This window comes from Paroedura picta, chromosome 10, assembly GCF_049243985.1.
Source record: "Paroedura picta isolate Pp20150507F chromosome 10, Ppicta_v3.0, whole genome shotgun sequence".
NCBI classification, from domain to species: domain Eukaryota; kingdom Metazoa; phylum Chordata; class Lepidosauria; order Squamata; family Gekkonidae; genus Paroedura; species Paroedura picta.
This window is the reverse complement of record NC_135378.1, coordinates 3,594,606-3,606,825: the sequence shown is the minus strand read 5'-3', so window position 1 is coordinate 3,606,825 and position 12,220 is coordinate 3,594,606. Positions and strand designations below refer to the sequence as shown.

At 45.4% G+C, this 12,220-nt stretch overlaps 1 protein-coding gene across 7 annotated transcripts in view; it reads right to left on the bottom strand.

Annotated features, from left to right (window-relative positions):
* PPP2R2C (protein phosphatase 2 regulatory subunit Bgamma) overlaps nucleotides 1-12,220 on the bottom strand; it is a 208,899-nt gene that overhangs the window by 101,090 nt on the left and 95,589 nt on the right. The gene's annotated exons all lie outside the window — the stretch shown is intronic.

The window sequence follows — 12,220 nt, the reverse complement described above, 5'->3', positions numbered from 1 at the left end:
TGGTCTCCACTCAAAATCAATTTCGAATTGTCAACTGGTGCAAAATGCTGTGACAGCTATTATGGCAAGCTAGGCAGAGTATGCCTATTATTCCCATCCCACTTGCTCCCCATTTATTGCCAAGCCCTATTGACTACTCCAAAGAAAGCCTTTCGTTCCCTTATCCCTCTTATCTGCAGGACCACTTCACCCTCTAAGCTTTGGTCATCTGAGCAGGGTCTTCTGTAGGAGCCAACATGCAAATGGACAAAATCATCAGCTGCCCATACCAGTGCTCTCTCTGTTGCAACTCTCACCTTGTGGAATGGCCTGCCCAAGGTCAGGAAAATGACCACTGGACTTACCAAAGAGGGTCCTCCCCTGGAGCATGGAGGACATCTGCAAGGATGGGTTTTCCCTTTGGCTTCTCAGGGGGGCAGAGGTTAATTAAAATATCCTCCCTCACTCCTGTCCTACGTGCAGTGTCTCATTCCCCAGTCTGGGCACTCTGAAAGCCATAGAGTAGAATAACTGAAACAAGAACTAACTAGCCTTAGATTAATTTTCTTAATATGTAAACGTTTTTGTTATAGAAAGAACAAGAAGGAAAAAGGAAATGTGCCGCATTTCAATAGGTTTACCTGTATCTTGCTAACTGAATAGTGTTTCATGTTCCGGAATCGGATCAGGAGGGGCAGATATCCTCCGTACTCCAGGGAAGAAGGACCCTCTTTGGTAAGTCCAATGGTTGTTCTCCCCCTGGATTGGAGGTCATCTGCAAGGATGGGTCCTTCTAGAGCCTAATATACCTGGGTGGGTACTTAAGACTGGTTCCAGACCATGTTAGCAGACTCACCTGTCAAGCTAAACTGTATTGATCAATGTTATAGTGCCTGGTAAACGTAACAATAGATGACCACGCCGCTTTCTAGACTTCTAGAACTGATGCTCTGTTTACGAAAGCTGCATTAGTATATGCACTGTGAATGGGATGTGCAGTGATCCCTGTAGGTATTGACAAAGTAAGCAATTTGTATGTCTCAGCCATATAGGTTCTCAGATTTCTAGTGATCACTGCCTTGGACATCTTCTGTCTGATATTTGGAGAAGTTACTGAAAGGAAAAAAATGTCAGATCTTTATATGCATTCTGTGCAAATTAGATAAGCTTTAGGAGTTCTCAGAACCTCTAATTGTGCCATTCTCATTCTGAAGGATGTTTTGGATCCAGTCAGACTAATGGAAGAATGATTTCTTGCAATCTGTGTAGTATGGTGTCAATCTTAGGTCTGATGGTCGGATCTGGGCGTCATACCTTGTGAAAGACACGTAAGTCTGATCCTTTGGATAAGACTTTCAATTCTGACATACATTTTTCTGATGTGATGGCTATGAGAAATATCACTTTTATAAAAGGTAAAGGTATCCCCTGTGCAAGCACCGAGTCATGTCTGACCCTTGGGGTGACGCCCCCCAGCATTTTCATGGCAGACTCAATACGGGGTGGTTTGCCAGTGCCTTCCCCAGTCATTACCGTTTACCCCCCAGCAAGCTGGGTACTCATTTTACCAACCTTGGAAGGATGGAAGGCTGAGTCAACCTTGAGCCGGCTGCTGGGATTGAACTCCCAGCCTCATGGGCAAAGCTTTCAGACGGCTGCCTTACCACTCTGCGCCACAAGAGGCATCACTTTTATACCCAAGTATTTTTATGGTCTTTGTGCCAAGCTCAAATGGAGCCTTTTTCAGAGCTTGTAAGACCACATTCAGTTTTCATTTTGTGGAATTATGTATCTGTGGCAGGGCTTTTCAGTTTCGTCCTTTGAGAAACTGAACTATGTGCGGAGGTGAGAGAGTTGAAAGCATGTGGACCAATAGAAGCAACACTATGGACAACAGGGAGACTTGGTGGCTAAAAAGGCAAATGGGATTTTGGGCTGTATCAAACGGAGGATCGTATCCTGATCACGGGAGGGGATGGTTCCGCTTGACTCTGCTCTGGTTCAGCCTCACTTGGAGTATTGTGTTCAATTTGGGCACCCCAGTTGAAGAGGGATGTAGACAAACTGAAGCGTGTCCAGAGGAGGGCAACAAAGAAGGTGAGGGGTTTGGAGACCAAGACGTATGAAGAAAGGTTGGGGGAGCTTGGTCTGTTTAGCCCAGAGAGGAGATGACTGAGAGGGGATTTGATAACCATCTTCAAGTATTTAAAAGGATGCTGTACAGAGGATGGAGCAGAGTTGTTCTCTCTTGCCCAGGAGGGATGGACCAGAACCAATTGGATGAAATTAATTCAAAAGAAATTCCATCTAAACATCAGGAAGAAGTTCCTGACAGAGCAGTTTCTCGGTGGAACAGGCTTCCTCTGGAGGTGGTGGGTTCTCCATCTTTGGAAATTTTTAAACAGAGGCTATATAACCATCTCATGGAGAGGCTTGTGGCAAGTTACAGTAGATGAGTCATACGGTTGTGAGTGCCCTGCATAGTACAGGGGGTTGGACTAGATGACCCATGAGGTCCCTTCCAACTCTATTATTCTATGATTCTATTATTCTAATTGCCGTTACTTGTCTTCTTAAGGTGGCTGGTTTTAACCCTGAGCCACCATGTCTTGTAGGAAGTTCAGAATCACTGTTACTGAAAGCTTTCGGTAAATTCACTTTCTTTCTTCCTTATCTCACAAAGGCCTTCCAGGTGACATTGTAAAATCTAATATTTTAATCTCTCTTGGAAGCTAGGATTGTCCCTACAACCTCCTGTGAGTACCTGGCATCGGTTAGATGTCTCTTCTCATCCAATCTGGATCTGGATACCGCAAGGGACTCTGGTGTAGTAGGCCTGGCATCCGTGGAAGCTTCAATGGTGGTTCCACTGCCAAATTGTAGTATAGTTGAGAACCAGGGTTTCCTGGGTCAGTATGGGGCCACCAGGATGACCGCTGCTTGCTGTTGTATGATTTTGTGTAGGAGCAAGAGCATTATTGGGATCAGCAGGAATGCAAAAGGCACCCCTTCTGGCCAATCCAATGTTGGGGCATCTATGCTTTTTGTTTTATATGATGGAATCTGGGCATAAATATGGGTACCTGATGCTAGTTGGTCCATGATTGAGGTTACAGACCTCTGTAATATTAACTTGAATGCCTCTGTCTTCAGTGACCACTCTCCTTCTTGCAGGTTCTGCAGCTTAGCCAGTCCGCCTGTGTATTTAGGATGTGTTCCACCTGAACTGACAGGAGATTCTTTTCTGACCACTCTAAAATCCTGGTTATCTCCTTCAGAAGGCTCTGGATTGGGAACCCCTATTTGTTGAGGTAGACTCTGGCCACTATGTTGTCCATACATATCAGCAGGTGTCTGTGTATGACCCACTACCTGAAGTGTTGTATTGCCAGTAAGATGGCTCTCACTTCTAGCATGTTGATTGGTAGGGTTGCCTCTTCCTTGGTCCAGGTGCCCTGGACGGTCATTCAACCCAAGACAGCCCCCTCCACCAACCTTTCAGACTTGCATCTGAGCAAAAACTTTCCTGGGTGAGATTATTTCTTTTGCACCACCAGGTGACACTCTATGTCAATGGAAGGTTGAGCTTGACTGACCTGTCTTGTCCTACTGCTATGAGGAAATGAGAAATTTTTGTATGCCATTTGTCCCACTGAAGGCCTCTTTATTCGCCATGGGTAGGCTCTGTGCACTTTCCAGAGTCAGCAGTGACATGCTCTTCTTCTTCATCAGCTCCCTGATGAAGTTCTGCGTTTTGAGGAACTTTTTACATGGAAGATCTTCTTTTGTAGCGTATCTATGACTACCCTGAAGTGGAGAATCAACTGTGTTGGTCTAAAGATACCCTTACTCTTGTTGACCAGGGAAACAATGTCCTGTAAGGCAGGGGTAGTCAACCTGTGGTCCTCTACAAGTTCATGGACTAAAATTCCCATTCCTACAATTATAGCCCATGGATAGCCCACAGGTTGACTACTCCTGCTGTAAAGTCTTCAGCACCTGTGAGGTACAGCTCTGTGAGCTGGCACAAGTAATCTCATGAGAACATTGTAGAGATATGGATGCAAGTGCATTCCTGATGTCCTGAAGATCAGGATTAGGTTGGCCAATAGCTTAGAGAAAACACTTGGTGCAGTCACAAGGCAAAACAATACTGGTAGTGATTTTCCCTCTGCAGAACCATATAATCTGTGGTGTGGTATGTAGATGGGTACATGAATGTACACCTTGGTGAGGTCCAAAAGAATTTAGGAGCGTTGCATCTCGAAGGGATTCTGTGATGGAGCAGAGAGTTTCCATGCAAAACATTTTTATTTTGTTTTTGTTTTGCTTGTTTGTTTGTAGCTTGATGTACCTGTTTGTGAACTTCAGGTCCAGGATTGCTCTCTAATCTCCATTTAGTTTTGGAACCAGAAGAAGAAAAGAGTACACTTCAGCAGAGCACTCTGAAATGGGAACTACTTTGATTGCCTGGATGGAGAGAAGATGATCTATTACACAGATCAAAATCTAGTTGGTAGAATGTACTTGAATTCTATCTTATAACCTTGTTCCACAGTATAGATTTCCCAGTTGTCTACCTGTGGAATGTTCCATTTTTCTTTGAATAATGTCAGGCAATCTCCTACAGCTGGCCTGCAGTCATGCTCTGGGAGCTGTCCTTCATCTACCTTGTCATTTTTGTTACCTGTTACCTGGGGCAGAAGTTGTCTCTTCTTTGCCGCCTTTGGAGCGTGACCACAAACTTCTGAAGTTGTTGGCAAAGGTGCTGTAGGACACCTTGCGTGCAAAAAGAACCAGGGGAAGGTCTGTTATCAGTGTTGCATTTCACATATCTAGGCATCACTCCTATCCTTCGTTTTGATGAGGATACATTCCAGGGCCTCTCCAAATAGATGATCTCCCACAAAGGGATGGACTGCCATGATAGTTTTTTTAATTTTACCTCTGCAGGTCATGCTTTTAGCTAAAGAAACCTGCTTGCTGCAGTTGAGGACACCATGGCCCTGGAATTAAATATTATGCTGCCAGAGTTGCATCTACCATGAAGGAAGCGGTCTTTAAGAGACTGCTTCCTTCAAGAACCCTGGCACTGTCAGCTGGTGTCAGGAATTAGGTAGAAGTCAGCCAGTAAAGTCTTTGATAAAGGAACTTCCAAAATCTCAGGCAGGGTGAAGATCCAAAGAAAGTCTTTATTAAACAGAATGATACAAAAGCTATTACGTGCCAAGACTTGTTAAGCAAACGTCTTGGCAGAGAGAAAGACACAATATACATTGGGGTGTACTTATAGGGGTTACCAAGCTGGGAGGGGGTAGAGGGAACCCAGGATGGCAAGAAAGGTAACTTCACAAACAACTGTAAAATTCCCAGCCGAGCCAGATGGCCCAGCTTTGATCTAAACTGTTACTTTCTGTTGAATCTCCAGTGAGACGAGCAAGGTCGCCGAAGAACGTGGGAGATAAGGGAGTCCCACTGGGAGTAGCTTTGGAATGCAGAGGAGGCCTAGCAAGGGATGTATAGCTTTATGACACCCGGACTGGGAGATCGATAATGACAAGGGGGCATGAACCAGAATTCATGACAGCTCGCAACTGCTGTATCAATTTTTTTGCTCACACGATAGCTGCCCTGTTCAAGATAGAAGTCAATGTTACCACTCTTACCATCATTGTCATTGCCTCATGTGCACTGCAGAGTACCATTGGATCTCTAATGTTTCCCTCTCCATCCTACACCTGGAGAGTGGATGGCCACCCCAGGGGAATCGATGGAAGAGACCTGAAATACTTCACTATATTTGTAAAGATTGCAAAGGCTTTTAATAAACAAAGGAAATTGATGTTAATTAAAGTTTTGGTTATCTTTTAACTCTGATCTCATTTTTTGGGGGGAAAAATACAGGGAGGGGCTGCGTAGATGTAAACCAAGTAAAGAGACTGCAAAGTGATGAGTCCCCCCAGGTGACAGCTCAGCTGGCTAAGTTTTGTGCCGCCGCCATAAAAATCCGATGCTCTAAAGTAGCATAGTTTTAAGTTCTATTTTATGATCCGTTTTAAATTGTATTATATTAAACTAGATATTAAGCCCGCTGTGGCCAAAATACAGCGGGCCCTAGCATGATGGGTGGGTGAAGGGATGGGGCAAAGGAAGGAGGAAAAGGAGAAAGAGAGACAGAAAGAAAGGGAGGAAGATAGAGACAGAAGAAGAGGGAGAGAAACAGGTAGGCAGAAAGAGGCAGATGGAAGAGAGGGAGGAAGGGAGGGACAAATGGAATGCTGGGAGGAAGGGAAGGACAAAGGGAATGCTGGGAGGAAGGGAGGAACAGAGGAAGGTTGGTGGGCTTGGGACCTTCTGCTGGGGCCAGGGGCAGTCCCGGCTGCTCCAGGGTTGGCAGAAGGCTCCAGACGGGGGCGGCAGGCTTTGAGGCCTACTGCCGGGCCGAGGAGCAGTCTCGGCTGCTCCAGGGCCTGGCAGAAGGCTCCGGACAGGGGCGGCAGGCTTCGAGGCCTACTGCCGGGCCGAGGAGCAGTCTCGGCTGCCCCAGGGCCCGGCAGAAGGCTCGGGACAGTGGGAGTGGGCTTTGTGGCCTTCTGGCGGGGCCAAGGGCAGGCGAGCCTGCCTCAGGGCCCGGCAGAAGGCTCCGTGGGCAAGGGGAAGCCGGCCGGAGGACTTGCGCGGCTCCCCATTGGCTGCTTGGCCCCCGAGCTTCGCGGCTCCTGATTGGGCCCTCCGAGTTTTTATCACGGACAGGGCCCGCCCTAACTCCTCCCCACCAGCCCTTACTCCTTTATTCCTCCCGCTCCTCCGGAGCAGGGGGGAGGTTTAAAGATGACCATATTATCTTGGTCTCTTATGTAATGACTTCATACAACTTGGTCTGAATGACTGTAATAAAGTTGGATTGATTGAGGGAGGGGCTGCAGTTCTGGGACAGCCTCTGCAGTAGAGAAGAAATCCTCTACATCCACAGCTGCCCTGCTCTTTTTAGTTTGGCTTGCCTGTGTATCAGGTTCCTCAGATTGTTTTAAATCAACTGTTGCCATGACTATGGCTTTGTTGTTGTTGTTAGGTGCAAAGTCGTGTCCGACCCATCGCGACCACATGGATCTTCCAGGTCTTCCTGTCCTCTACCATTCCTCTAAGTCCATTTAAGTTTGCACCAACTGCTTCACTGACACCATCCAGCCACCTCATTCTCTTTCGTCCCCTTCTTCTTTTGCCCTCAATCGCTCCCAGGATCTGGCATTCTAAGAAGCAATCCGGGCTGATCTCCTCTAGGACTGACCAGTTTGTTCGCCTTGCAGTCTAAGGGACTCGCAAGAGTCTTATCCAGCACCAGAGTTCAAAAGCCTCAATTCTTTGACGCTCGGCCTTCCTTATGGTCCAACTTTTGCAGCCATAAATTGCAACTGGGAATACCATAGCCTTGACTAAACGCACATTTGTTGGCAGGGTGATGTCTCTGCTTTTTAGGATGCTGTCTAGATTTGCCATGGCTTTCCTCCCCAGGAGCAAGCATCTTTTAATTTCTTTGCTGCAGTCCCCATCTGCAGTGATCTTGGAGCCCAGGAAAATAAAATCTTTCACTATCTCCATTCCTTCCCCATCTATTTGCCAGGAATTGAGAGGACCGGATGCCATGATCTTTGTTTTCTTGATGTTGAGTTTCAAGCCAACTTTTGCACTCTCCTCCTTCACCCGCATCAACAGGCTCTTTAGCTCCTCTTCACTTTCTGCCATTAGAGTGGTATCATCTGCATATCTGAGGTTGTTGATATTTCTCCCTGCAAACTTGATCCCAATTTGTGACTCCTCTAATCCCGCCTTTCTCATGATGTGCTCCGCATACAAGTTAAATAGGCAAGGCGACAGAACACAGCCTTGCCGAACTCCATTCTCAATCTTGAACCAATCAGTGATTCCATGTTCAGTTCTCACTGTTGCTTCTTGACCTGCATATAAGTTTCTCAAGAGACAAATAAGATGTTCTGGTATTCCCATCTCTTTAAGAACTTGCCACAATTTGTTGTGCTCCACACAATCAAAGGCTTTAACATAGTCAGTGAAGCAGAAGTAGATGTTCTTCTGGAACTCCCGAGCTTCCTCCATGATCCAGCGTATGTTGGCAATTTGATATCTAGTTCCTCTGCCTCTTCGAAATCCTGCCTGTACAATTATCATTGTATAACCACTAATTTCATATCTGTATTTGTACTTCCCAAGATTTGTCCCTTGATAAAGCCAACAGGTGAAACGCGTTGGGACTTATATGAAAGATTGAAACTGAAATTGAGGAGAGACGACTTTTCCTTAATTTATTATTGCCATTGTTGTCCCAGTGCATCTGTACTGTTTCACGTTTCTATAAGATGGCAGCTCGGCATGCTGTTAGCTGCCCAATGTTAACTGATGTTGTTAACTGACAGGGATGGGGCGTTATAAAATAAAATGTTTATTATTTAATTATTTTATCTTCTCATGATGTGATCAAAGTACATGTACCTGTCGTCCAGATCATTGATAAAAATGTTGAAAAGTATTGGACCCAGTATCAAGCCCCATGGCACCCCACTGCTCACCTCCCTCCACTCTGATGAAACACCCCTGGCCACCACTCTTTGGGTGTGGTTTTCTACCTGGTTCCTTGGGTGTGGTTCAATCAAAGGCTTTAGCATAGTCAATGAAGCAGAAGTAGATGTTTTTTGGAACTCCCTAGCTTTCTCCATGATCCAGCGTATTTTGGCAATTTGATCTCTAGTTCCTCTGCCTCTTCAAATCCTGCCTGTACTTCTGGAAGTTCTCAGTCCACATATTGCTGGAGCCTAGCTTGTAAAAATTTGAGCATAACTTTGCTAGCATGAGAAATGAGTGCAGTGGTGCGGTAGTTTGAACATTCTTTGGCATTGCCCTTCTTTGGGATTGGAATGTAAACTGACCTTTTCCAATCCTGTGGCCACTGCTGAGTTTTCCAAATTTGCTGACATATTGTGTGTAGCACTTTAAAAATTTTGAATATTTCAACTGGAATGCTGTCACCTCCACTAGCTTTATTGTTGCTCAGACTTCCTAAGGCTTCACATTCCAGGATGTCTGGCTTCAGGTCAGTGACTACCCCCTTGTGGTTATCAGGGATGTTAAGCTCACTCTTGTACAGTTCTTCTATATAATTTTGCCACGTTTTTTAAATCTCTTCTGCTTCTGTTAGGTCCCTACTATTTTGGTCCTTTATCATACCCATCTTTGCATGAAATATTTTCTTCATATCTCCAATTTTTTCAAAGAGATCTCTGGTCCTCCCTATTCTATTGTTTTCTTCTATTTGTTTGCACTGTTCATTTAAAAAGGCATTCTTATCTCTTCTAGCTATTCTCTGGAATTCAGCATTAAGTTGGGTGTATCTTTCTCTTTCTCCCTTGCTTTTCACTTCCCTTCTGTCCTCAGCTATTTGTAAAGCTTCTTCATACAGCCATTTTGCTTTCTTCCATTTCTTTTTCTTTGGGATGGTTTTAGTTGCTACCCCTTGTACAATGTTGCGAACCTCCATCCATGGTACTTCAGACACTCTGTCTATCAGATCTAATTCCTTAAATCTATTTGTCACCTCCACTGTATATTCATTAGGGATATGATTTAGTTCATACCTTAGTGGCGTAGTGCTTTTCCCTACTTTCTTCAATTGGAACCTAAATTTTGCAACAAGATGGCTATGGCTAACTTGTAATAGTAACCATCCTGTTTAAGGAACCTGTCAGATTGATCTGGAACAGATTCCTCCTCGGTGATTTCTCCATCTGAAAGAAAATCTGAGTCAACTTAAGGGTTTTGTGCACTGTCAGAGGAGTCATAATGCACGGATGCACAGGATCTCCTCTTCTTGGCAGCTTTGTGGGCCTATTATGGGAACACTCATGGCCACAGCCAGTATTATACTCTTGTGGGGAGCCTCCTCCTTCAGAAATGTGACTCTCATTCTGACAAAAAAAATCCAATTTCTTGTCTCATGGTTTTACAAAAGACGATAACATTTCATCACTGAAGGGGTTTTTAATCAACCTGACTCATGTGAACGCATGTCCACGGTATCTTTTGGAGCCACAGCAGGATCTGGTGCTGCAGCTGCACCTTGCTCAGGAGCTCTGCTGGAGTCATCCTCGGTTGTCCGCTTTTTATGGCCACCAGGCCAGTCTGGCCTGGGTGTAAACTGTACAGAGCTTTCATTCCAACCCCAGATCGATTCAGTCCCTGCCCTCTACACAGAATGTGATTTCCGTTTGGATTTGGGGCGATTTAAAATTTCCTTCTGCAGCAAGAAGGATTGATCTGGAGTGACCCTACCTTTATTGTGCTATATCTTCGAGTGCTTTTAAGCCTCAATATTTAAAGGCTGTTTTGAATCTGGGCTCTCCTCCATGGTAGAGGACCTGTGATTGGCCACAGGTGGTCATGTGACAAACTTGCCTTAAAGGAGAAGCCCCTAATTTCTCTCAACTTCTGTTGGTCCTGGATTTTTCTCACTTCTCTGCCTTTTTCGATCCTCTCCCCCACCCCTCCAAGAAAATAAAGAGGCTCCCTGCTTGGCTCCTCTGCCTCCCCTTCAAGAAAAGAAAGAAAGAGGCTTGGCTCCCCCCCCCCCTCTTCTGAGCCTCCCTAACCACGTGCAGAACACTTTCCTGTTTCAATGGGGAGGAGGGGGGGGAAGAGGAAGACCCGAGTTCAAAGCGATCTGGATTCAACAGGATTGACAATGGAATAAACAAAGTAAGTGCAGACTCTGCCCTGGAGAAGAGTTGTCCTCAACCGAGGTAGGCGTTTTAAGGCCAGCGGTCTTTTTTCGGGCTCTCCTAACCTTGGTCTGAGGGGCCTTTCTACAAAGGGCTATAGAGTTGCCTTGTACAAAATAGTTCAGCATCTTGCTTGGATAAATGATTAGGGACAGTGGTCTATACTATACTGCAAACAGGATCCTATGGTGGGGGGGTTGCACCACTTAACGTGTCCTGAGAGTCCTGGGCTTCAGTGAGTCCCTTGAGAAAGGCAGACTAGAAATAATGTAAAGGAGATTTTAACAATAGATTCCAGATACGATGATGAAACTATAGCAAGCTAGTTGTGCTTTGTCTCCAGGAGAAAACACTGGCTGCAAGTCGCCATCAGTATCTATGACTCTGACCTCACAATATGCAGAACTATGTTTCAGCCTTATAAGGTTTTGCACTTCAAAAGGGATAAGATGCAGTATTTTCATTTAAAGCACGAAAGAAAGAGTCCCCAGACATTTTAAAAACATGGCTTGTATGTCCTTTAAAAGAAAATCCCCTTGCAATCCACAGATCTTTCCTGCCAAAATCTCCCTGGAGCTGTTTAATCCCAGGGCCACAGGTACACACCGACCATCTTGAATCAAACAAATGAATCACGGCCATGCCTACATGCTGCAAAGGGCCTCTCTGGAGGTGGCAGCCAGTTCCCCACAGAGAGATCTGGGATCCCTCACACCCAGACAGAAATGGACAACTTCTGTCTTCCGGATGTCACATGTTTTACATGTTTTTCTCCATCAAAGGTTTCCCTTGCAATAAAGGCCTTCCTGGTAGCCTAAGCAAACAATACCTCAATAACTTTGTCTCCTGCCCTATTAGAACCCTCTTCAGATCCAAGTTACATTTCCCCAGCACTATCAAAAAGGGCACACATATTTATTTATTTATTTGATTTGATTTATTCCCCGCCACTCTAAAAAAATGGCTTGTGGTGGGTTACAAGCATCCAATAAAACCCCCACTAAAACTCCCATTAAAACGGGCAACAACCACAAAGAGAGCCCAAGAAACATGGCAAAAATAACTCTATAAAAAAAAACTCTCCCCACCCAGTCTCTGGAGGGATGGAAAGAGGGACAAGTTCTCAACTGAATGCTGGCTGACTATGAGGGGGGTGGCTTGATCTTCTTCGCTTCCCATCACATGGGATGATGTCACTTCTTGTGCGATGCCAGTGACATGACCTGGGCCTTCCTCTTTCTACGGGTTAAGTCTTCCTCCCTCTTGCCAACCGATTGGTGGCTGGGGGGTAAGGGGATCCCAACCTCTGCCAAGAATTCTGGCAACCCTAGAGGATCCTTGACTCCATACCTCCTTCTTCCTTTCTTAACTCACAACATTTCTGTTCCCTTTCTCTCTCTCTTGAGGACACATAACTTGTGGCCCATCTTGGGTGGGCTTTGTCTCCAGTGAGGCAA